A 25,015-nucleotide genomic window follows, 5' to 3' on the forward strand; every position below is an offset into this window, starting at 1 on the left:
GCATTTTGTGCTTCACTACGTGAGAGTTTCAGGGATTCATAGCTGATGCCAAAAATAAAATTCAGCGTGACCTGTACTACTACTGTAAGTGTTGCATCAGTGGTCACAGTGACTTCAGCACCAGCAAGTATGACACTGAGCAAGTGGAGCAAAGCTGCCACTGTATTGCAAAGGCTCACGTACAAGTGCTTGAGAAAGAGGCAGGTTTCCAACACACATGCAACACTGTGTGGCATATGTGTAATTTGCCACTACAAGTAGCTGTTGGTTTAACGATTCATTCCAAACCCTGTAGCAAACTCATCACGCAGCTTATGCACAGCATTGATTCCTCCAATGACTATAGCAAAGTACTTCACTTGGAGACTGCAGTTGCAAACGAGGTTCTTCACCGCATGGAACTGAACAAAGGGTTTGTACATTTTCCCCAGACCTGGTCAAAGGTCGGTTTATATTTTGTCCTGACAATAACTTAAACTTTATTGAAGATATGAAGGGTATATTTGATGCTTATGATGCTCTTATGGTCTGCTATCAGGAGCGTATTAATGGGGACCAGTCTGTAAAGTTGGCTGCAGTGACTCAAGAGCATCAACCTCAGAGCAGACTTACCTCAGGGCACAAACCCTAAATTTGTTGTGAGCTCTATACTTGGATTTTACCAACCAAACATCCCTATAAACTCCTCAGGCATTATATAAGCCTAAGTATGGAGTCACAATCACTTGGGTACTTGAATCTATCTTGCCATATCCAGCCCCAGAGCGGGAGCACCCACAGGATCAACTTCCCTCTCCCTCCCTCCCTCCCAGCCACTGCAGATTAGCTGTTCCATGTCATGCAAGAGGCACTAGTAGGGAGGGGGAGGAGCAGGGACAGGCCAGGGGTGGGGCTTTGGGGCAAAGGGTGGAGTGGGCAGGGCTGGGAAGAGGAGGAGTCAGGGTGGGGGCTTGGGAGAAGGGGTGGAGTGGGGGTGGGGCTTGGGGCTGAACATCCCTGGGGCAAGTTGGAAGCTGGCACCTGTGGTTACATCAACTGTAGAAAAGTTTTACATTCACTAACCTTGCCCACATTTGGTTATTGTGCAAAAGTAGGATGCACTCCAGAGGCAAAAAATCATTGAATACAGCCTCCGATTAAGAGAGAGATTTATCCTTTAAATGATCTGAACATCCAAGGACATACTGTACCGCACCATTTCAGGACAACCAACATGGTTGGTGGCCAAGGATCAGAGAGACAACATGTCTAGCAGTGGTGCCTTAAACAGTGATGATACTGATGATGACTTGAATAAATGAATGTTTTCAGTTCTACAAGTCAAGACTAACTTCCAAGGATTGCCAAAGTTCAATGTCTTTTTTTATGTAAGCAATTCACCCCTGCGTTAAAGCATAATTTTTTTTTTAAAAAGTTGATCTTTAAATATTTTCTCAAATATATATCTACTTATTTTTTCTAGGTTTGTCATGTTTGGAACCATTGTGTTTGTGGGAGAAAGGGCTCTAGAATGATACCCAACTTGACACATTTCTGATGACATTGTATTATCACAACTTCCACCAGGCGGAGGACCTGCAGCTTTGGACTGGAGGAGAAGGGCAGTGAGTCCCCCTGCCTCGTTACAGAGGGTGGAATTATGATTCTGTAGATTTTTATGAATCAGATAACACATCCTTTGCTTTTCTATCACTAACTTGCCCACAGAATGAGATTTTTTTTTACATTATGCTCCCAGCCTACCTTTGGCTCTATGAGTGAATGAAAAGTCAGTGGTATCAGTAAATCAACTTAGACTTTCTTCTAGTATAGCTCTGTAAAACTTAAAAGACAGGTGCCTGTCAGATCTACCTACTACAGTATACACTTGGTTTGTTGTATTGGCACTGCAATGCTTGGGTTTTCTTCTCTTCTAGACTGAAGTTCTCCAGAAGTTCAGATTAAAATAAAGCATCGTCAATTAATATTTCCTTTTTGCTTTAGCTGGAGAGTTGCATAACTGCTGTTGGACATTACATTTTCGATTCCTAGAGATTACTTAAAGAAATCTTTATTAACAGATGATTGACAAAAAATTGCATTTAATATCCTTGGAGGCATAGAATATCCTGAACCATACTTATTTTTAGAGCAAAATGATTGATCAATTAATAACTGTGATCACTGTGGTAAGATATAATCTTAGCTACCGGTATAGCTGCCAAATATTTATGCAGCATATTTAATTTTTAAATGAAAATAGTGGTTAGCAGAGCTCTGTGCCTAAAATAAAATTAGGAGTGGAGAGATTAGGACCAGGATAGGGTTCAGAATAATTTACTATATGGCTTCTTTAGCTCGGCCAGCAGTTGAATTTGGCAACATGTGCATCTGCAATTTGATATCGTTTATTTTATTCTTTTGTTTGTTTTTATTATTTATATTATGGTTGTGTCCAAAGGCCACAGTAGGATCATGATCCTCTCGTGCTAGGTGCTGTATAAACACACAGAACTATCTTCACACCAAAGAATTTACAAAGTAAATAAGCAAATGACATGCAATTAGATGTCAAAGATACTCATCTAGCAAGTTCCTTTTGTTATTTAGATTGATTATTTTTAACCATTTCCCATCTGTGCAGGGTCCAGGTGCCTCAGTTAGAATGCTACACTATTGCTGTCCCCAATATTCTATCCTTCCAGCTTCTTCACCCATGAAAATAAATCTAGGGAGTAAAATTCTCTTTGCCTTTAAAATTTTCTTTCTTCAAGTGGGGAAAGTCTGCAGCTCCTGCTTGCAGCTCCTTGGAGGCAGAAAACAGATCTATCAATCATGGTACAGTCCTGAAGACCCAGCCAGTCAGATCAAGATAGCTCTATGCAGCAGTTTTGGCACTAAAGTTTTATTCAGAGGTTATCAGATAGCACAAACATTCATATCAACACTTCCTACTGTAAGCAACTTCAGATTCCACCACAACTATCAAGGGGGACAGGGAGAGAGTGCTCCTCTGCATCGTTGTGGTGGAATTTGAATTATAGATAATTCAAAGTGTGGAAAACATGAGCAGGTGGCCACGCTACATCTCTTTTTTGTAGGTTGGATATGATCCTTCAGGCCAGAAGGCTTCCATGGCTCTGAATGAAAGTGCACCAATGTTTGTGGGGGGGAAAAGGGCACCTTTAAAAACTTATTAAATATTCCAAGTTAGCCACATGTAAAATGAAGGCACAGGAGCAAGGTGAGGTGTGTGGTTGTGTTTTTGTTTTTTAACTTATGTTGGCAATATAGGCCACAGCTAGAGATTTTCTGAATTAGATACAGCATTCAATGTTGATTTGTAGAGCTCTATTGAGATCAAGACTTTGACAGTTGTGTGTGGCAGTTTTTTCCCCAAAGGCATTTTACCAGGGAGTAGGCAGAGGTGGAAAAGAAAACAATTTCTTGTAACCAGCTTTTATTTTAGGAATAAAGGCTGTGTTATAGCATAACACAACTTTGCCCTCATGAGAGATGCAGTACTGTTGTTCCCTCTTAAGAACCTCCCAAAATACTCATTGCTGAAGTGACAACCTCTAAAGACAGAAAATCTATGGGCGTGTAGAGAGGGTTCGTCATGGCTTGTCCCTCTGCGGGGTGGCAGGGAACCACACCACCTCCCTTAGTCCCTGCACTGGCCTCTGGGGAATCAGTCATGTCACAGGAGTCCTGGATCAAGCCGTCCGGCAGGGGCTGAGTAAACAGGTAACAGTTAGCAATTAATAGCCCACGCCCTGGGTCAGGGTGGGGCAGCAATGAATCACAGCTCAAGCCCTTGGGCAGGGGCTGAGCAGCAGTTTATATAGGTACAGCAGCAGTGAGTCTAAGGCTCAGACCCTCAGGCAGAGCTGAGCAAACAGGTAAATAGCACACCCAGACTTCAGGCTCCAAGAGGCCTGGGAGAGGGGAAGACTCCCATCCATGAGTTGAGGGGGGGGGGAGAGACTGAGGACAGGCCCGCCCACTCCACTGCATCCCAGCCTGGGGCCCTAACAGTGGCCAAAGGCCCGCTACTGTGTCAGTGGGGATCCCGTCGCAACACACTGACATGGGTTCTGGCAGTGTTGCAGCCCAACTCGACCCAGGTATCTCCAGAGGGGAAGGTAGTGTCCTCAGGGTGGTCAATCACCATTGGATCCTCTGGGTAACTGGCGAGGGGTAAGTTCAGCAACTCTTCTAGGTAGCTGACATGGGTAGGCTTGGCAACTCTCCAACACACTGATCCACATCAAATATCGGCCGGTCGGGCCAGTCTCCAAGTCTGCCACTGGTTGCTGGAGTCTCCCCAGTGGGAGCTGGGCCAGAGGCATCTGGCCTCTCCAGCGTCTGCCTCTTGAGTGAGTTCTGGGATTAGGCTCTTATGCTTCCTGTCCGGCACCTGACCCTCTTGGGGGGTGGGCTTGTAGTGCTCTGGCTCCGCCCACTCTGGTGTCCAGCAGAGCTTATCCCTCTCCAGAGCGGTGGGGAACCACACCAACTCCTTACAGGGCACTTCTGACAAGGGATCAAAAAGATACATAGGCAGAGCATTTAATACAAAAGCAAGGTGGTCTCAGTGGTGCAGATTTGAGAAACATGGCAGCTCTAAGAATTTTTCTTGCTTCTGGATGCCTGCTTGCTATCTCTGACAGTTGGAAATAGGTACCGCTTGGATTTTAGAGTCTGAGGTTTTAGACCAACATTAAGATTTTAGTGTAAGAACACCCAGAAAAAATAACTTAACACTATGCCATTCACATAGGCTCTTTATAGATGCCCTGTTCATAAATTCCCTTCTCAAAACAACACAAAAATGTGTTATGAACATAGCTGAATCTCTTATTTTAATTAAAAGTTTCAGAGTAGCAGCCGTGTTAGTCTGTATCCGCAAAAAGAAGAACAGGAGGACTTGTGGCACCTTAGAGACTAACAAATTTATTAGAGCATAAGCTTTCGTGGACTACAGCCCACTTCTTCGGATGCATATAGAATGGAACATATATTGAGGAGATATATATACACACACAGACAGAGAGCATAAACAGGTGGGAGTTGTCTTACCACCTCTGAGAGGCCAATTAATTAAGAGAAAACAAACTTTTGAAGTGATAATCAAGCTAGCTCAGTACAGACAGTTAGATAACAAGTGTGAGAATACTTACAAGGGGAGATAGATTCAATGTTTGTAATGGCTCAGCCATTCCCAGTCTTTATTCAAACCGGAGTTGATTGTGTCTAATTTGCATATCAATTCTAGCTCAGCAGTTTCTCGTTGGAGTCTGTTTTTGAAGTTTTTCTGTTGTAATATAGCCACCCGCAGGTCTGTCACTGAATGACCAGACAGGTTAAAGTGTTCTCCCACTGGTTTTTGAGTATTTTGATTCCTGATGTCAGATTTGTGTCCATTAATTCTTTTGCGTAGAGACTGTCCGGTTTGGCCAATGTACATGGCAGAGGGGCATTGCTGGCACATGATGGCATATATCACATTGGTAGATGTGCAGGTGAACTAGCCCCTGATGGTATGGCTGATGTGATTAGGTCCTATGATGATGTCACTGGAATAGATATGTGGACAGAGTTGGCATCGGGGTTTGTTACAAGGATAGGTTCCTGGGTTAGTGGTTTTGTTCAGTGATGTGTGGTTGCTGGTGAGTATTTGCTTTAGGTTCGGGGGTTGTCTGTAAGCGAGGACAGGTCTGTAAAAATTATTTTAATTAGTACCTTTCACATATCATGTAACTTGGTTAAATTTTTCTGAGCTTGGGTGCAGATTTTTTTTTCCTTAGGAGCATTCTTTTTTTGTAGAGGAGGCATAAGTGAGTGATGGTTGCCACCTGCTTTGGATATGAGAACCAGGACCTCCCTGGATATTGTGGAGCTAGTTGGCTCACTTCTGTTTTTTTTTTTTCTTTGTACCCCCTTATGTGTGTGTTGTCTCCTTGAGAACACCGAACAGAAGAAGAGTTATGCTTTTGGCCATGGAAGAAAGTGCAAGTTTGTAGGTACAGCCAATGAATCTCTTAATATGGAATAATACTTTGGTTTCTTTGCTGGGCTGTGGATGCAAGTAGGTCCACTGATAGGTGCATGACCCAGGGCTCACCTCTCCACTTGAAGACCTTAGGTTGCAGACTTCATCTCCCAGATTTATCCTTTGCTTTTTCAACTAGCTTTCTTTGTGGTGGTTAAAGTAAAACTGAGGTTTTTTTTTCCCTTCCTCGCTTTTGCCCAGGAACAGAAAATATTAGACATCCATAGCCAGTTGGAACATCTGGTACCTTCTTTCTTGCTGATAAGTCACTTCTGAAGTGTTGCAAGACACCACCAATACATCTTGGTTGATCAGGATTAGAGTTGCAGCTCTTAGGGACTATCTAATTGCTCTGAACCTGAGCCAATGGATACTGTGTTGGAGATCTGTCCCCACCCCCACCATTAGCCTAGGATGAAATTGTTCCCTGTTCTTGAATCTGGCATAGATTTTCTCAACCTACCCTCTCCAATTCCAACACAGTGTGGCATTCTGTGTACCCCTTGGCAACGGGAAAAGAAAAGACACGGATGGTGTGTCCTGTGAAATCAAGAAAATTTCTGCAGAAAATTCATGGCATCTATGCATAATAGTATGTCAGTGAAGAAACCTTTTGTTCTGATCCAAAAAACCCGAGCCCTGATAGATATGACTGGAGAACAAATGTCATTGTATCTCATGGCCACCAACTTCTAAATCCTGTTCTCTGATAGAAATAAAACTTCCCTGGAGGTGGTTTTCGCTGATGACTCTGAAAATTAATATTGACTGCATTGCATCATTTGGGTCTTGTTGATGTTGACAGATCCATATCGTTCCAGAATAGATGCTGAGGGGCATAATGGCTATTTTGTGGGCCTTTTCCAAGAAGAGTGCTTCAGAGACTCCCATCATCTTAGAATGAGTAAACATGAACCCTTTTCTTGCTTGACGAAAACACACTGTTCCCCTCCTGTGACGTCCTCTGTCTGGGTATCAGGGTGCGTCCCGGCTTGGCTGGCCTCCGGATCCTGGTGTGCAGGTTCTCCTTCCTTGGGAGCTAGCAGCATGCCGCCTCCTCCTCTTCCAGCGGTCCACCCAGACTGAGCAGCTCTGCAGGCTTTTATTACCTGTTCTCCAGTTGGAGCATGCCCAGCAGAGCTTCCGGGGTGTGGCTTCCTCTGCTAGGAAAGAAGGGTTAACCCCTGCACTACCAGTGTGGGGCCACTTTACCCCGTCACACACCCTCCCCCTTAAGACAGCCGCTGGGGCCAGCTGACCCTTGACCGCCTCCTCCCCCTCCTCTTCCCTGACTCAGGAAAAGAAGGCTGTATTCCCATGAGCCTTCCCCAGCTGGTGTAATACATGGAAGGAGTAGGGTTGGAGGGACAAGTACCATCGCATGATCTGGGTATTCGTTTCCTTCATGCTATTAATCCATCTGAGGGGTGCATGGTAAGTTACCAAGGAGATAATAGGTACTGCCTCAGTGCCTTGACCGCCCATTTAACTGCAAGGGCCTCCCGCTCTATGGTGGAATACCGGGTTTCTCAGAGAAACAGCTGTCGACCATGACCAGGATGTACTTGTAGCCCGAGCTGCTCTTTTCCAAGGGCCCCACCAAGTCAAGGCCTATCCACTCAAAGGGCACTCCAATCACCAGCAAAGGCACAAGGGGGGCTTTCGGTACCCCTTTTGGGCCGGCCTTCTGGTACTCGGGGCAAGAGGAGCAGTAATCCCGCACTTCTCGATGGATGCCCGGCCAGAAGAACTTCTGGGCCACCTGTTGCAGCGTTTTCTCCCTCCCCAAATGCCTAGCCCACTGTACTGAGTTAGCCAAGTGGAGTAAGTTCTCCGGAACTGCCGCGGGACCAATGGTTAGCACAGGTCCTCTTTCATTTATGGTTCCTGGACCACCCAATATAGTAGGTTGTTATGGATCTCAAAGCAGGAGCCTTGCTGCCGGCGTCGGGGTGGGTCTTCCTCCCCAGGGGGGACAGTCGCCTGCTCCCAGGCCCGGCTAAGGGTGGTGTCCTCCCTTTGTTCTTCAAGGAAGTCAGCATTGACATCCAGCCATCTGTGGCCCTCTTTCGTTGGGGCCTCGGTCGGGGCTTGGCCTCCTTCAGCTATCTCGGGATTCTCCGAGGGCCCCTCCAGGGGGTCGTCCAATGCTGGTTGGCCTAGTAATCCAGGCCTTTTGGCCTGCACCCCACTTCTCCTCACGGGCCGGGTACCCCACTCTCGCAGGAGGTCAGTGAAGCCCGGACAATCGTGTCCCAGAATCACTGGGTAAGCCAACTTCGGGGCCACCCCAACTAGACACCACACTCCTTGTTGAGCAACCTCGAGCTGCACCCAGACGGTGGGGCAGGGTTTCACATCTCCATGAATACACTGCAGGCGTATGGGGGCCCCGGTGGGGCTGGTGGGCTCTACCAGCCCCACCCGGATGACTGACTGGCTACATCCCAAGTCCACCAAGACCCAGGTAGACGTCCCATCCACTCTCACTGCTATGACAATCTTACCCGGTTCCCACTTCCGGGCGCATTGACCAGTGGCCCAAACCTGCCCATAATTACAATCCATGAACGGGATTGTCCTATCTGCCCACACTTGTAACACTGGTCCCACTTTTCTTTCCTAGGCGGGGTGTTATGGGAGGTGCTTAGTCTTCCCAATGGGTCTTTTTGGCTCTGCACGGGGTTCGCCCCTATTGGGTCTCTTGCACTGCAGGTTGGTGGGGTCCCCGCTGGCTGGGCATACAATGTGGGGTCCCTGCTGGCTGGGCATACAACGGGGGCTCCCTCCCTCCTCGTTGCACACCCCCCCCCCCCCCCATGCCGGGGTTGGGTTCCGTCCACCCGAGTTCCGCAATTTGGAACCGGCCCTCTCATCTTCCTCTGCTGCCAGGTAATCCTCCATTATGGAGGGCCGCTGCACCCACTCCTTCCCCCCCGGTAGGAAGGGTCTGGAGGAACTGCTCTAGGGACACAGTCTCAGCTACTTGAACGCTCGTCCGGCGCTCTGGTTCTAGCCACCTCCAACAGAGGTTGTGGATTCGCTGCGCCGTGGCTCATGGTCTGGCCCTAGCGCGTACCACTCTCAGAGGAGTTGCTAGCAGTAAGTCTTGGGGTTGATGCCTGTTTGGTCCAAGATGGCTGCCTTAACCTTAGAGTAGTCTAGCGCCTTCTGCAGATCGAGGTTGCAATATGCGGATTGGGCTGGACCCATCAAATAAGGGGTTAAGATAGTGGCCCAGTGTGCGGTCAGCCATTGGACAGTGGTTGTGACCCGCTCAAAAGTCATGAGAAGGGGCCTGGGGATGACCCTGAGGCCTATTTTTGTTAGGTGCACGGGTAGTCCTCTGAGACCATCCCCAGTGCATGTCCTGTCAACGTTGCCATCTGCTGAAATAGTTGCTCCTGGTGGGCTTGTTGTTGGGCAGTCAGATCCTGAATCAGCTGTTGCTGCTGCGCTGCCTGCAGTTGCTGTTGTGCTGCTAGCTGTTGGAGCAATTGTGCTTGCTGCTGCTGCTGTTGCACCACCTGCTGCTGCTGGCTGTCCAGCAGCCATTTCAGAAGTTTCTCTGGTTCCATCTTGGGTATCTGGGTCCTTATTTCAGCGCTGATCACTGCCCACATTCTCCACCAGTTGTGGCGGGCTTGGCACCCCACCGTCCCTTTGTGGCGGGGGGGATGGGGTGTCAGGACCTCGCCACTTACAAGTTCACACGCCCACCTTTCTGCGTGTGGCCGGTTGCGGCCTAATGGCCTCCCTCCACACAGTCACCCCTTGATTGGGGGAGTGTGGCCTGGTGGCCGGAGTCCAGGTAACTCGCCCACAAGCGTTGGGGCAGTGTGGCCCAATGGCCAGGGTCCATATAACTCACCCCCCCATGGGGGCACAGTGCAGCCTAATGTCCAGAGTCCATGCAACCCCCTCCTTGCAAGCGGGGTAGTGCAGCCTAGCGGCAGGAGTCTATAGGATTCACACAGTTCAAGGGGAGGTTGTAGGGTGACCCGAGCCCGCCAGCTCCACCGGGTCCCAACCCAGGGCCCTGGTAGTGGCAAGCTCCCCTTGCCAGCAGCTCGGCGGGGATCTGCCCGCAACACACCGAGCGGCTATGCGGCTCTACTGCCGTTTGCCTCTAAAGTTCCCTTGGGTCACTTCCTACCATAGATGCCAGGTTCTCTGCTTTGGGGGGCCATCCGGTCTGTTCCACTCCTGTGACATCCTCCATCTGGGTATCAGGCTGGCCTCCGAATCCTGGTGCGCAGGCTCTCCCTTCTCGGGAGCTAGCAGCGTGCCGCCTCCTCCTCTGGTGGTCCACCCAGACTGAGCAGCTCTGCAGGATTTTATACCTGTTCTCCAGTTGGTGCATGCCCTTCCGGGGCGTGGCTTCCTGTGCTAGGAAAGAAGGGTTAACCCCTGCAGTACCAGTGCGGGGCCACTCTGCCTCGTCACACACTATATTAAGTATAGTGTTCTGCATTTTCACTTTTTATTCTTGAAAAATAAAATTCCGGGATTTTTTCTCTGTTTATTTTCCAAACATTAAAACTGGGGTGAAACAGGGTTAAATCTAAGTTTAAAAATCAGGAAATATCAGGAAAAAAGAAAAAAAAAACTTAAATATGCACATTTTACAACAGTATAATTGAAACTTTTTGTATGTACAAAGGTATTTTTGTCTCTCTTGGGATAGTAGTTTTCCCAGAAATCTTGGTTTGTGTATGCTGCATAATTTTCTTCACAGTATCATCACTTATGTTGAGCCTCTTGCTTTCTTGGAGGTAGCCCAACTTTGAAAATAAGCTCTGTATATCAATAGATCCAGGGACTCAAAGCTCACCATGCCACTTCGCTGAAGTTCAGAAGAGTATCTTGATGACTGTTCCAAAAAGCCTGCACAACCAATTTCACATTGTTGTGGTTAGGCATGTTCATGTAAGTAGTAAATTTCCCTTTCAGGTTTGAAATTTCATCGTTCATGACAAATGGTTGAAACACTTTGATGTAACGATTGTAGACTGCTGCAAAATTCATTTTTGAGGACGGGGTTCAACACCTAGATGACATTCCAAAAAGAATCTTCGGCACCAAATACTTCAGGGATCAGATTACAGGCCACAGTCATTTCCTACTGAGCTTTGTGTTGAAGGTTTTGAATCCTTTTTTGGGTTTCTCATGTTCAGAGTTGGAAGGATGTCCAGAAACAGATGGGTTTTCTTGCCATAGGATGCTCTTGCAGCTTTTGTGCTCAATTCAGCTGAGATTTTGGTTGTCAGGATCAGGTAAACATCAGTATTGGCAAACGTGTTGGCAGTAGTTGGCGAAAACTCCAGTGTTTTCTGTAGGTCACACGGTGATTCCAAGTTTTCAACAATGAACATTACCTTGGTGCGCAGAATCTGGTGGTCATTTAGGTTATTCGCCAGCTTCTTCTTTAGAACCAACAAACTCAGGATGATCTAGGAGACACATTAGTACAGTCCATGTGTTGTTTACATGACAGGCAGCAAAGTACAAGCTCATCCACCAAGGTGGCACTGCAGGGGTAGGTAATCAGCTATTGGCTCTGCACTCATTTCACACTGTGTAAAACAAAGCCTTCAACTTGCTTGCATACTTGAAAATGGCCCTGAATCCAATGATGCAAGATTTCTTCTGTAACAGCAGCTTCTGACAGTACAACAGTTAATCAGAGGAGCAGGACAGGTAACATGTAGCAGCTCCGGTTTCAGTTTGAACTTATCCATGTAGGAAGCAGTGTTAGCTGTGGCCACATTTTCCAAAGTTAGTTGGTATGTCTCAAACATGTCAGTTATTGCTGTGTCGACAAAATGGCTGTCAGCAGAGGGGATGAATGTCCTATCAGCACAAGACAATGCAGGTTTATTTGCTGTGAAATAAAACAAACAAAAATAAAAGGTCAAGAATCGGATGCTCCAAAGCATCGGGAGACTCATCAAAAATCAGACTAGACACCACATTTCCATCAACTCGTTCCATCAGTTTAGCTACTAAAGCATTGTCATTTATTTCAGATACTTCTGAGTGAGGTTGTCTGTTTTTGCTGCTGAACAGAGTCACCAATAGACCCCTCTGTAATTAACAGCGGTTGGCCGGCAAAACAAATAGCACACACAAATTTGTTGACACAATCATTCTATGTCCTCTCTCTCATTAAAGCCCCGTGAAAAGTCCTGATATTGACAGTTTATCCTATAGCTCGCTTTCTTCTTTAAGCTCCTTGTGTCACTTGCTTTTGACATGCTCCTTTAACCTGTCAGACTGAGGACTGACCTCAATGCTGCAATACTTGCAACACAATGCAACCTATTTGGTCCTGTTTTTACTACTTTTGAAAATTTCTAACACTGATTTTCTTGTTGGTATTCAGGCATAGATTTGCGGTTTTGCACCATGTTTATTTTTATTTATCCACGAAGGATTGGTTGTTTAAATTCATCACCATACTAAACGACTGCAAAGAAATATGTGGGAAGAGTTTCCTTGTGAGCCAATCATAGCGCGATATTAATGTTGTTTGATTTTCCGACATCCACGGCATGGTTGTTCTGTGTTTTACACTGCGGACTCAACAATCATGTAAAATGAGTGTTGTTAAACACTAACAAAGTACCTGAAAAAATATTGACTGGATTGATAAGGGAGTTTGGTTTATACTGCTCTACATCTGTTTAATTAAAAAAAATTGGTAATTTATCAGTGAAAAATCAGTAAAAACTGAAAATGCACAACACTAAATTAGAACTTGGAGTGGCAGGTAGGCCAAAATGTGGAGTAGGATACCAGTAATATTGTCTGATGCATGTGAAGCTGAAATCTCCTGTGGGAGGCTAAATAATACTGTATAAATAGGTGGTTTTAGACCAATTCGTGATAGGAAGAATAAACTATTGGAAATGGCTCTTACGGTAGAATTTAGGATCTATATCCTGAACTCTGGCTTCCAGAGGAATCTGTTCAAGAACTTCTGGTTGAGAGTCCATTGTCTTGTTCCCAGGGAGATCAATTACCTCACCTTGAAGCTGATTGTATATTTCAGTCTTCATACTTTGGAGTTTCAAATCAGTAGAGGGACGAGGGGATGTCAATAACCTTGATTTTGGAGTTACATTTAATTTGCAGTTGTAAGCCAGGCTGGATGCCTCTGTCTAAAAGTCATTCTTCTCATGCAGTACTGAACCAGCACCTTGAAATTTCATGCCACTTGCCCCTGAAGTCATGCTTGCTTGAAAGATATACAGGGGTTTTGTTTTGTTTTGTTTTTTTGCCCCTCCTGTAGTATCTCTTCTCTTGTGACACTTGGTGTATTCAATAAGCTAGTTAGAATTACTGGAGGGATATTCAAATTGAGCACAAGAGTACCAATATCTGTGGTAATGTCTACACTTATTTTTCAGCTACCAGGTTTCCTTAGATTTTCCTATTTTTATTTATTTAAAGGAGGTTCCCATGGCAGTTCCATTTACAGTTGCCAAAGCGTCTTCCCAGTGCGATGATTAACAGAAACCTGTACTACTTTGCCTGGGATTTGGCTTTCCATGGTCTCGGCACAGTTGGTGATGTGATTGTGACACAGAATTTATTTAATTGCTTTTACTGTAAATCTCATGCTGTTGGTGAGGATGTGGGTGAGCTCTCCCACAAGAGCTATGGCTAAGGAAATCTTTCTTAAATAAGGCTTCAAGTTCAGAAGATCTTCTGATCTTGAATGACACAGTGCACAACAAGGAGTGTGACCTTGCATGCATGAGTCTAGCACAAGAAGTGAGGACAGCATATGAAGGGGCTGCTGAGGTGACTTAATTTTTTATTATAGTATTCTTTTAAATACAGACTTGCCACTTCTTTAGCTAGACATGACAGTTGCATCAACTTTTGGGAGTATAAATCGTAATAGATTTACCTTTGGTTGATCTAATTCCCCTTCTCTCCCACTTCCTCCCATGTTTTCTTTTTTAGAGGCTTATCTGGGGGAAATAGAGAATCTGAACAACAAGGAGTCCGGTGGCACCTTAAAGACTACTCTTCAAAAAGATTTCAAATTACTGCTCTTCAAAATACTGATTCTGTGATCAGAGTCTAAAGTCTTGGGGGGGGGGGGCAAACAAAACAAAACAAAAACCTAGTTCTGTTGGCCTACACCTCTCCATCATAAATTAAACACACACACACACACACACACACACACACACACACACAATAAAAAAGCTGCTACTGAGCTTTCAGTTATTAGGTGGCTAACTTGGTACATTTTGAAAGCTTTCAAACATAGATGCCTTCTCCCACCTCAGAGTCATGGAAGCCTCCTGGCCTGAAGGATCATATCCAACATACAGAGAAAGATGTAGGCTAGCCACCTTTCACACCTTCACTCTGTTCTACAAACTAAATGTGCAAGTCCCCTCAGTCTTTACCACTGGAGGTAGAGAGCCACATACCATGCTTACTCAGTAACTGATTTATTTATTTTTTAGAAAAATGTATGGTGGGAGGGATAGAAAGAAGCTGTGAGACACAGCTTCTCATTCATCCTTTGTTTTCCTCCTTCGGTGAGACACTGCTATTGGATATCCCAATGTAATGTAGCTGCAGACTTTCCCTGTGAACAGGGCAGGTGCAAGGAAGTTTCGTGCCCTAGGCAAAACTTCCACCTTGCCTTCCCCCCTCCCCCCCCCCCAGCCCTGAGGCAGCTCCCCTCCACCCTGAGGCACCCCTCCTGCGACAGCTCATAGTTAGTCAGTTTCTAAGATCTGCTTTTTTCTTTCTGTCCAGGCTGCCAAATTTCACGTCTAGGCCCTCCACTGTGGTTGAGCTTTTGGATTTGGTTTGTAGAATTCCAAGCATAATGAAACATCAATCTTAACTGAGTACTTTGGACACTACTACAATTCAAACAGTTAAAAATTATGATAATTTGAAAAAACAGAGGTAACTATCAATAGTCACAGATTCAAAATTTATTCTTTCTCGTTTTTTCTATTTTTTTATTATTATTACTACACATTTTAAGGCTTTGCATACAAAGTAACACCAATTAAAAATAGTTCATTTTGGAGTAGGGAAGAAAAAGCCCTAGAAATTTCCAGTTGCTCGACTGAATAAAATAGCTTCAGCTTTCTATTCTTAAACCAGAGGGTGTTTGTAGTAGTGCCGAATTCCCTTTTAAACTAAAAACTGCTATTTATAACATCCTACACTACTTGCAAAGTTAAATGTTGTTAGCACAATCTCCGGCAAATTGCACTAACCCAATTATATTAAATTGTTCTGATAGTAATTGTACAATTACTAATTATCCCAGTCTTCTAGTAAATCAGGTCTATTGCCCTGAATTTTAAGAAGAGTGTTAATGCCTTTTGGCATAACTCAATTAATGCGTAATGTGTGTAAAATGAATGGTTTTTCTGTAAAAATTTGTTTGCATGTTGCATTCCTCCCATCTTGGATTAGGCAGGAAAATTATTGCCCTAGCTGCACACCCAAGTGGCTTGCTGAATAACTCGATAAATACTAATACTATACTTTTGGAATGTAAAAATTTCCATTCCTGACCAAATTAATAGTTCGTTCATTTTGTAACTTGTCTCCAACAATGGTCAGTACCAGCAATGCCTGAGCTAACGGGGTGAGAAAAGGTGCTCCCCTGGCAGCCTTTAGGTGTACATACGTATGACATCTTTTCACACACAGCGGGAGAGTGAGCCCTCTCCACACCCTCATTGGGCTGGAATTAGGGTTGTGATACTGTGGGTGGTCCATTACCCTGCCAATTGCAAAACTTGGCTCTGTCACTGCATACCAGCTGCTGTTTCAGAAAGAGGTGCAAAGAAATCCCTGCATTTTGTATCTTTTCTACCCATGATTGTGAATGCTTTCATTATCATCTAATATCGTTCTCTTTTGAATCTTCCAAACTCTTGATTTTAATGCCATGTTGTGGTAATGAGTTCCCAAGGTTAATAATATTTTCTGTAATTTTTTTCTCTTGATCAGTTTTAAAGTTGTTCCTTTTCAGTTTCATCTTGTGTGCCTCCATTTTTGGGTGCCCAACTTCAGACATTAATGTAGCCCAGTTGTCAGTGGGCAAATACTTAGCATTTTCTGGAGAAAACAAACAAACAAACAAAAAACAGGCTTAAAAGTGTCTGAGGTTGGGAATCCAAAGCTTGAGGCAATCATTAGTCACTTTTGAAAATCTAGGGCTCTGTTACTGCCACCTATCACTCAGCCCTTTCTCCAGATCAGTTGTAAATACATTTACAGGTTCTGGTCCTATTACAGAACCTCAGGACACTCCACTGTTAACCTTCTACAGTGTCGAAAACTGACCATTTATTCCTATCTTTTTTTTCTTTACTGTTTTCAACCAAATCCAGGATAGAACTTGACCTCTGACTCAGAGTACTTTAATTTCATTAATAGCCTCCTCTGAGAGTCTTTGTCAAAGGTTGTGCAACATGACTTGCTGTAACAAGATAATCAATACTGACAGCACTGCTAAACAGGATTGTTCCAAGTGCAAAGATCGTAAACGTCAAGAACAAAATGTTCAAATCTGGATACAATAGGTGTGCCAGGCAAAAATCTCATGCACCGGATTAAAATCTAATAATAAGGATATTAGAGAGACTTTGTCTTCAGTTACAATAAGTTCAACATATAGCTTCCTATTATTTCAATTAAATGGTTTGATAGGACTGTAAAAAACAAAAATCACTTCCACCAGAGTATGACATGATTTTTTGTGCAAGACCATTCCACCCTTCCTATCAGGATTAGAGAACGTACATCACTTAAGCATATGTAGTGTTGGGCTACATCTACACTACAGACCTTACAGTGGCAGAGCTGTACCCCTGCAGCTGCGCCACTGTAAGGTCTCCTGTGTAGCTGCTCTATGCAGTCAGGAGAGAGCTCTCTTGTTGGCATAATTAAACCAGCCCAATGAGCGGCAAGAGCTATGTCGGTGGGACAGCATCTCCTGCTGACATAAGGCTGTCCACTCCTTTTGTCGATGAAACTTATGTCTGTCAGGGGTGTGTTTTTTCACACCCTTTACCAACAAACATTTTACTGACAAAAGTGCTAGTGTAGACTTAACCCCTTGGTCTCAGGCTATTAATGAGAGAAGGTGGGTGAGGTAATATCTTTTATTGGACCAACTTCAGTTGGTGAGAGAGACAAGCTTTCAAGCTTACACAGAGCTCTAGCTAAGGTCTGGGAAACTTACTCAGAGTGTCACAGCTAAATAAAAGGTTTATTTATAAAATATTATTTAAAGCATAAGTAGTTAACACACATTTCAAGGGGCCATTCAAGATGAAATGGCTTATTAGCACCCTTCCAGTCATAGGGAGGAAAGGAAGCATCTGTTAGTTGTAATAGCCATAAATCCAGTCTCTATTCAGTCCATGATTTTTAGTGTCTTGCAAACTTATGAATTTAAGCTACCTGGCTCATCTTTTGAAAGTGTTGTGCAGGTTTCTTTTGGGGCTGAGGACTGATAGGTCAGATATAGAGTGATCACTAAATTTCCCAGAACTGAAGTAGAGCTCTATGTAAGCTTGAAAGCTTCTCTCTCTCACCAACAGAAGCTGGTCCAATAAAAGATATTATCTCACCCACCATGTCTTTCTTAAGCATGACAGTATTGCTGTACCTTCATAAATGTTATCTGGAATTTTTATAATAAGTGCATGATGACTTTCATTTGAAGACCTTATATTTTTCAGTGCAGCATATGAAAATATATTGTCCTGAATGACAACTCCTATTTTAATGTGCACATTTCATCTTTGTATTATAGCATAATATATATTGCTATACTATAGTTTAGAAAGATAATTGTGTACCAGTAACACACACTATTCTTAAGAAGTGTTAGTGAAGTGTACACTCAGTACTATCAAATAGACACACCTAATAAAGATACCTTCTGGATGCTGTTTAACATTGTATCATGACAAATTTATAAACCACAAAAATATCTATATAAATCTCTATACATTACTGCTATAAAAAACTTCCAACATTTCTATTCATACCACAATATTATTGTTTTCATCCCTTGTGAAATCCTTTGTATGCTCAGATAATGGGATTTCTGCCGACTTTCTAACATATTGTAGTTGAACAATCATCAGCCTTTTCACTTCATACTATTCTAGATCAAACAGAAGAATCCTGAGTCTAGGTAAATGTAAAACATTGTAGCATCAATTAAACCAAGCTGTTTTATGTATAGAAATTACCACATGTGAAGCAAGGCGCAGCTGTGTGCAAATGTACTTTACAGTGATGAAGTTGCTTTTCTTTTCATAAAAAGTGCTGACAGACTGAAGTTGATGTAAGACTTTCCAGACATGGCTACAGCACCATATACATCTAGAATTCTTTTTTTTTTTTAAATCAGCATTAGGGAATAATAGAGTTTTAAGATGGAATGTCCTTTTCCAGTGCACCATGCACTATTCATACTGGGTGAGATACATTCAGTACAGAAAACCTGGAAAAATGTACGTATGAACCATTTAAATCCCCTGTAAACCCTCTAAACAAAGGTTAAGTGGGACTTAAACGTTGCACAGGCTTGTTGCACAACAGGTTTTCTCCAGTTAATATGGTAGTTTCTAATATGATGAAAGCTGCAACGTTTTAAAGCAACATGCATAAACTGTGTCTTGTTTAATTCATGTAATCCTATTTCTCATGTATTTTATCTATAAAAGAATAATCATTTCCCATCACCCTTCAGTAAGAACAATAAATAATGCTTAACATATTTAAGATATAAAATGGATCTTGCTTACCCAGCCATCAAGGAAATAATGCCTCCCTTATTAATTTATACAAGATGGAACTGTACGAGTCTACATTTAAACCCACAGACTTGAACAAGTTTGCATTAAGCAAAATAATGTTAGTCTTACAAAAAAAAAAAAAAAAGAAAACTTGAAACACACACATACCACAGCACTCCACTCAAAGCAGATTAACGTCTGCATATCAAACCTTAAATAAACCATTCACATCATCAATACAAATGTCACTTTTTATATTAGGTGAAACTCAAAGGGGCATATTTCATTGTAAAAGATGAGGTTCTCTTGCAGCAAATTGAAATGTACCATGTTCATTATTTATGTATTGGACAACATAAGTAAATGGGTCTGTTTTTCACTAAGGATTCTCCACTTAACAGCTAAAAGAGACCACCTTCTCTCGTCCATAGCCATAGAGATCAATCTAGTCCAAAGCTGAGCATTTTCTGTTCTTTAATTTTGCTGTTCATTAGCAATTATGTTTTCAGAAGAGAAACCCTCAAAATAAATGCTGGACTAGGAAAGGAGAAGAGAAGCTCCGTTGCATGCGCTCCATCCCACGCCCCATGGAAGCACCCTCTCTATTAGCTCTGAAGCATTGTCATTCCATGGGCTGGGAGAAAGATTAACCCAGAGAGCAGACCTTCTTTGTAACATGATCCTCTTGGAGCCAGGAGGCTATCCACATAAAAGATAATACTATTTCTAGCAGAATTCATTTCCCTTTACTACTTATAAGGGTTTAACATAGCAGCATGCCTGCTGTGGGAGAGGGGCGACTGAGAAGCATATGGGGCAGTCCTTCCATATGTTTGGGGGTTCCTTTTTTTCTAGATTATTAGGGATCTATGGTGTTTGGAGACTTGCTCCCTACCATAAATATTTCCTCCCTGAGGAAAATCTAAGTAAGAAACTGTGAGGTTACCTTTATGTAGTTTACTCTGTCCCCTTCCCATCCATTTAATTTAGAAAGAGGGCAGTGGGACAAGAAGAGGGAAATACACAATATAGCTAAAATATTTTCATTCTGACAAAATTATATGTATTGACTTTCCTTATTTTCACTCATTCATATGTCTAGTTTGTTCCTTCACTTATCAACAATGATAACAGTCCTGGTATTAAAATACACCTTTGACATGTTGAAACATTTATTACTTGTAATCGCCATCAATGTTGATAGCAAATTAACTTGCTCAGAAAGAATCCTGGCCATAGCTCAGTTTGATTTTTTAAAAGGCAGAGCAAATAATGTTGCTCCTGAAAGGGACACAGCACAAGCGGAGAAACCGGTTTCCCCAACAGCCAGGATATGTTTATCACCCTGGACCTGGAGCCAGTAACCCCCGAACTCACCCAAGGCGCGCTCCCAGACCCTGAGGGCACACAGGGGACCTCTGGTGAGTGTACCTTTGTAAATATTACACATGGTTTAAAAGCAAGTGTTTTTAATGATTAATTTGCCCTGGCAATCGCGGCCAATACAGCTACTGGAAAAGTCTGTTAACGTGTATGGGGATGGAACGGAAATCCTCCAGGGACATCTCCAGAAAGCTCTCCTTCATGTACTCCCAAAGCCTTTGCAAAAGGTTTTTGGGTAGGGCTGCCTTATCCCGTCCGCCATGGTAGGACACTTTACCATGCCAGGCCAGTAGCACGTAGTCTGGAATCATTGCATAACAAAGCATGGCAGCGTATGGTCCTGGTGTTTGTTGGCATGCAGACAACATCCATTCCTTATCTCCCTTTGTTATCCTCAGGAGAGTGATATCATTCACGGTCACCTGGTTGAAATTGGGTGATTTTATTAAGGGGGCATTCAGAGGTGCCCCTTCCTGCTCCGCTGAACAGAAATGTTCCCCGCTGTTAGCCATGCCATGGGGGGGAGGGGTGAAGTGATCATCCCCGATAATTGGGTGTGGGGGGGCAGGTGGGTTAGTTGGGTTAGTTGGGTTTGTGCTGCATGTTAACCTGGAAACCGCAGCCCCTCCTTTTACATTGCAAACCCATTTTGAATGGCCAACCCAACGGGTGCTTGGTATGGGAAATGAGGGCGCTACTGTTTGAAACCATTCCCACATGTTAAGAAGGTTAAAAAAGCCAAAAAGACTGTGGCTTACCATGGCTGCCTGCAAGCCGAAATCTGTTGCCTGGCACTGCATGAGTGATCTCTCACACCAAACCAGCAGGCCCTCAATATAAGAGGAAAAATGCAACCTTGTAACGAAAGCACATGTGCTGTGTAATGTGAACAGCAAAATTTAACGTGAAAGAGTGTACCCGTTCTCTAAAATGTCTTTTTTTAACCACCTCTCCCTTCTCCACCACCAGCTGCAAATGTTTCTCCTTCACAGAGGCTAGTGAAGATTAGAAGGAGAAAACGGCGGACTCGGGATGATATGTTCACGGAGCTCCAGATGGCCTCCCACGCTGAAAGAGCACAGCAGAATGCGTGGAGGCAGTCAATGTCAGACTACAGAAAAGCACAGTATGAACGGGAGGAGAGGTGGCGGGATGAATCGCGGGATGAACAGAGCAAGTGGCGGGCTGAAGATGATAGGTGGCGTCAGCTTGCAGAGAGAAGGCAAGAGTCAATGCTCCGGCTGCTGGAGCATCAAACTGATATGCTCCAGCATATGGTTGAGCTTCAGGAAAGGCAGCAGAAGCAGAGACCGCCACTACAGCCCCTGTGTAACCAACAGCCCTCTCCCCAAGTTCCATAGCCTCCTCACCCAGATGCCCAAGAACACGGTGCGGGGGCCTCCGGCCACCCAGTCACTCCACCCCAGATGATTGCCCGAGCATCAGAAGGCTGGCCTTCAATAAGAGTTAAAGTTTTAAACTGCAGTGTGTCCTTTTCCTTCCCTCCTCCCCCATCCTGGGTTACCTTGGCAATTCATCACACAACATTAATAAAGAATGCATGAATGTGAAGTAACAATGACTTTATTGCCTCTGCAAACAGTGCTTGAATGGGGGAGGGAAGGGTGGGGTGGTTGGTTTACAGAAAAGTAGAGTGAACCGGGTGGGGGGGGGCGGAGGGTTCATCAAGGAGAAACAAACAGAAGTTTCACACCGTAGCCTGGTCAGTCACAAAACTCGTTTTCAAAGCTTTTCTGATGCGCACCACGCCCAGCTGTGCTCTTCTAACCGCCCTGGTGTCTGGCTGCGCTTAATCAGCGGGCAGGGGATGTGCCTCAACCTCCCACCCTGCCATAAATGTCTCCCTCTTACTCTCACAGATATTGTGGAGCGCACAGCAAGCAGCCATAACAATGGGGATATTCTTTTTGCTGAGGTCTGAGCGAGTCAGTAAGCTGCACCAGCGCGCTTTAAAACATCCAAATGCACATTCCACCTCCATTCGGCACTTGCTCAGCCTGTAGTTGAACAGGTATTGACTACTGTCCAGGCTGCCTGTGTACGGCTTCATGAGCCATGGCATTAAGGGGTAGGCGGGTCCCCAAGGATCACAAGAGGCATTTCAACATCCCCAAGGGTTATTTTCTGGTCCGGGAAGAAAGTCCCTTCCTCCAGCTTTCGAAACAGACCAGAGTGCCTGAAGACGCGAGCACCATGTACCTTTCCCGGCCATCCCACATTGATGTTGGTGAAACATCCCTTGTGATCCACCAGGGCTTGCAGCAGCATTGAAAAATACCCCTTGCAGTTTATGTACTCAGTGGCTTGGTGCTCCGGTGCCAAGATAGGGATATGGGTTCCGTCTATCGCCCCACCACAGTTTGGGAATCCCATTGCAGCAAAGCCATCCGCTATGGCCTGCACGTTTCCCAGAGTCACTACCCTTGATATCACCAGGTCTTTGATTGCCCTGGCAACTTGGACCACAGCAGCCCCCACAGTAGATTTGCCCACTCCAAATTGATTCCCGACTGACCAGTAGCTGTCTGGCATTGCAAGCTTCCACAGGGCTATCGCCACTCGCTTCTCAACTGTGATGGCTGCTCTCATCCTGGTATTCTGGCAATTCAGGGCAGGGGAAAGCAAGTCACAAAGTTCCATGAAAGTGCCCTTATGCATGCGAAAGTTTCGCAGCCACTGGGAATCGTCCCACACCTGCAGCACGATGCGGTCCCACCAGTCTGTGCTTGATTCCCAGGCCCAGAATCGGTGTTCCACGGCATGAACCTGCCCCAGTAACACCATGATTTGCACATTGCTGGGGCCTGTGCCTTGTGAGAGGTCTATGTCCATGTCAATTTCCTCATCACTCTCGTCGCCATGCTGCAATCGCCTCCTCGGCTGGTCCTGGTTTTGCTTTGGTATGTCCTGGCTCTGCATATACTCCAGGACAATGTGCGTGGTGTTCATAGTGCTCATAATTGCCACAGTGATCTGAGTGGGTTCCATGATCCCAGTGCTATGGCGTCTGGTCTGAAAAAAGGTGCGAAACTAGTATCTGATGGAGGGAGGGAGGGGCGAGTGACGACATGGTGTACAGGTACAGGGAATTAAAATCAACCAAGGTGGTTGTGCAGCAGGGAGAAACATAAACAACTGTCACACAGAATGCCCCCCCCCCCCAAGATTGAACTCAAAACCCTGGGTTTAGCAGGCCGTTGATTTCACGGAGGGAGGGGGAAGCAAATGAATACAGAACAAATCTATTTTTTTACATCTTAAGCTGGCAGATGACGGTGCAGCATGACTGATAGCCCTCGACATCTTCTGGGTGCTTGGCAGAAAATACTGGGCGCTTGGCAGAAAATAGCATACTACGACTGATAGCCATCATCATCGAGACTGTTCAATAGGACTGAGCATGTCTGCCCAGGTGCCCATGATTGACAGCCACTGCAGTACAACGACGACGGATATCAGTCGTAATATACCATCTTCTACCAAAAGGCAAGGGGCTGCTGCTGTGTGCAATGCAGCCCCACGTCTGCCAGCACCCAGATTGCCGATGAAGGCTACCAGTCATACTGTACCGTCTACTGCCAAAAGGCAATTAGCTGCTGCTGTGTAGCAATGCAGTACCATGTCTGCCAGCACCCAGATGACATATGGTGACGGTGAGCTGAGCTGAGCGGGCTCCATGCTTGGTGTGGTATGTTGTCTGCACAGGTAACCCAGGTAAAAAGGCGCGAATTGATTGTCTGCCGTTGCTCTGACGGAGTGGGAGGTGCCTGACGACATGTACCCAGAACCCCCCGCGACACTGTTTTGCATCATTCAGGCATTGGGATCTCAACCCAGAATTCCAATGGGAGGTGGAGACTGCGGGAACTGTGGGATAGCTATCCACAGTGCAATGCTCCGGAAGTCGACGCTAGCCTCGGTACTGTGGACGCGGTCCGTCGACTTAATGCACTTAGAGCATTTTATGTGGGGACACACACAATCGGCTGTATACAACCGATTTCTATAAAACCGGCTTCTATAAATTCGACCTAATTTCATAGTGTAGACATACCCTAAGTCATCTTTACTATTCATCAATATAAAATTGTTCTATGTATTCTCTTTTTAAGTTTTATTTAATTCATGGATACTGGTACTGATTGAATTTTTATCACTTATTTGCACACCAATTGTCGCAATTTGAAAGCTAATTTTCAACACTGATTTTTTCATGAATATTGCATCTCCCTGTTTTGTTACATATTCAAAGCTGCTGATGGTGATCTAAAATGTATTAATAATGTTTAAGGAAAGATTCTGACCAAAATATACAATAAATTGACATTAGTACAATTGAAGGGAAAAGTCTATCGCTGCACTAAACACAATCATGTTTCTATTTGGCAACAGCAATGTGGTTCCCATTGGTGCTTTGTCAAGTTGAATAGAGCAATGCCATGCTAAAAGAAATAGGGTAATAGTTGAACCCTTTACCGGTATATCCTCACATGTACGTGCATTTTGTATTTTACAATGTACCTAAATATATCATTTATTTACCTTCATGTAAACTCTTTTTAAAATACAACTCAACTGCTAGGGGGGGAAAAAACCAAAACTGATGATAAAGAAACTATGTAAATGAAATAGTGTCTTCTCCCCTGCTGTGTTACCCACTGAAAAAGTTACAATATTTCTCATAAATATGTTTCAATATATTTGAGAGACAGATTATAGCAACAAAGTTTGTTTTGTCATTCTATTGTCGTAGATGTAATCA

The 25,015-nt window shown here is 44.4% G+C and overlaps 1 long non-coding RNA gene across 3 annotated transcripts in view; it reads left to right on the forward strand.

Annotated features, from left to right (window-relative positions):
* LOC101941604 (uncharacterized) overlaps positions 1 to 4,551 on the forward strand; it is a 184,677-nt gene extending 180,126 nt beyond the window's left edge. For all 3 annotated transcript variants that reach the window (XR_010598809.1, XR_010598811.1, XR_010598812.1), the window contains one exon: positions 1,463 to 4,551. This is a non-coding gene — a long non-coding RNA (uncharacterized LOC101941604). The remainder of the gene's footprint in view (positions 1 to 1,462) is intronic.
* The last annotated feature ends 20,464 nt before the right edge of the window (positions 4,552 to 25,015 follow it).

Source organism: Chrysemys picta, chromosome 2 (genome assembly GCF_011386835.1).
Source record: "Chrysemys picta bellii isolate R12L10 chromosome 2, ASM1138683v2, whole genome shotgun sequence".
Lineage (NCBI taxonomy): Eukaryota > Metazoa > Chordata > Testudines > Emydidae > Chrysemys > Chrysemys picta.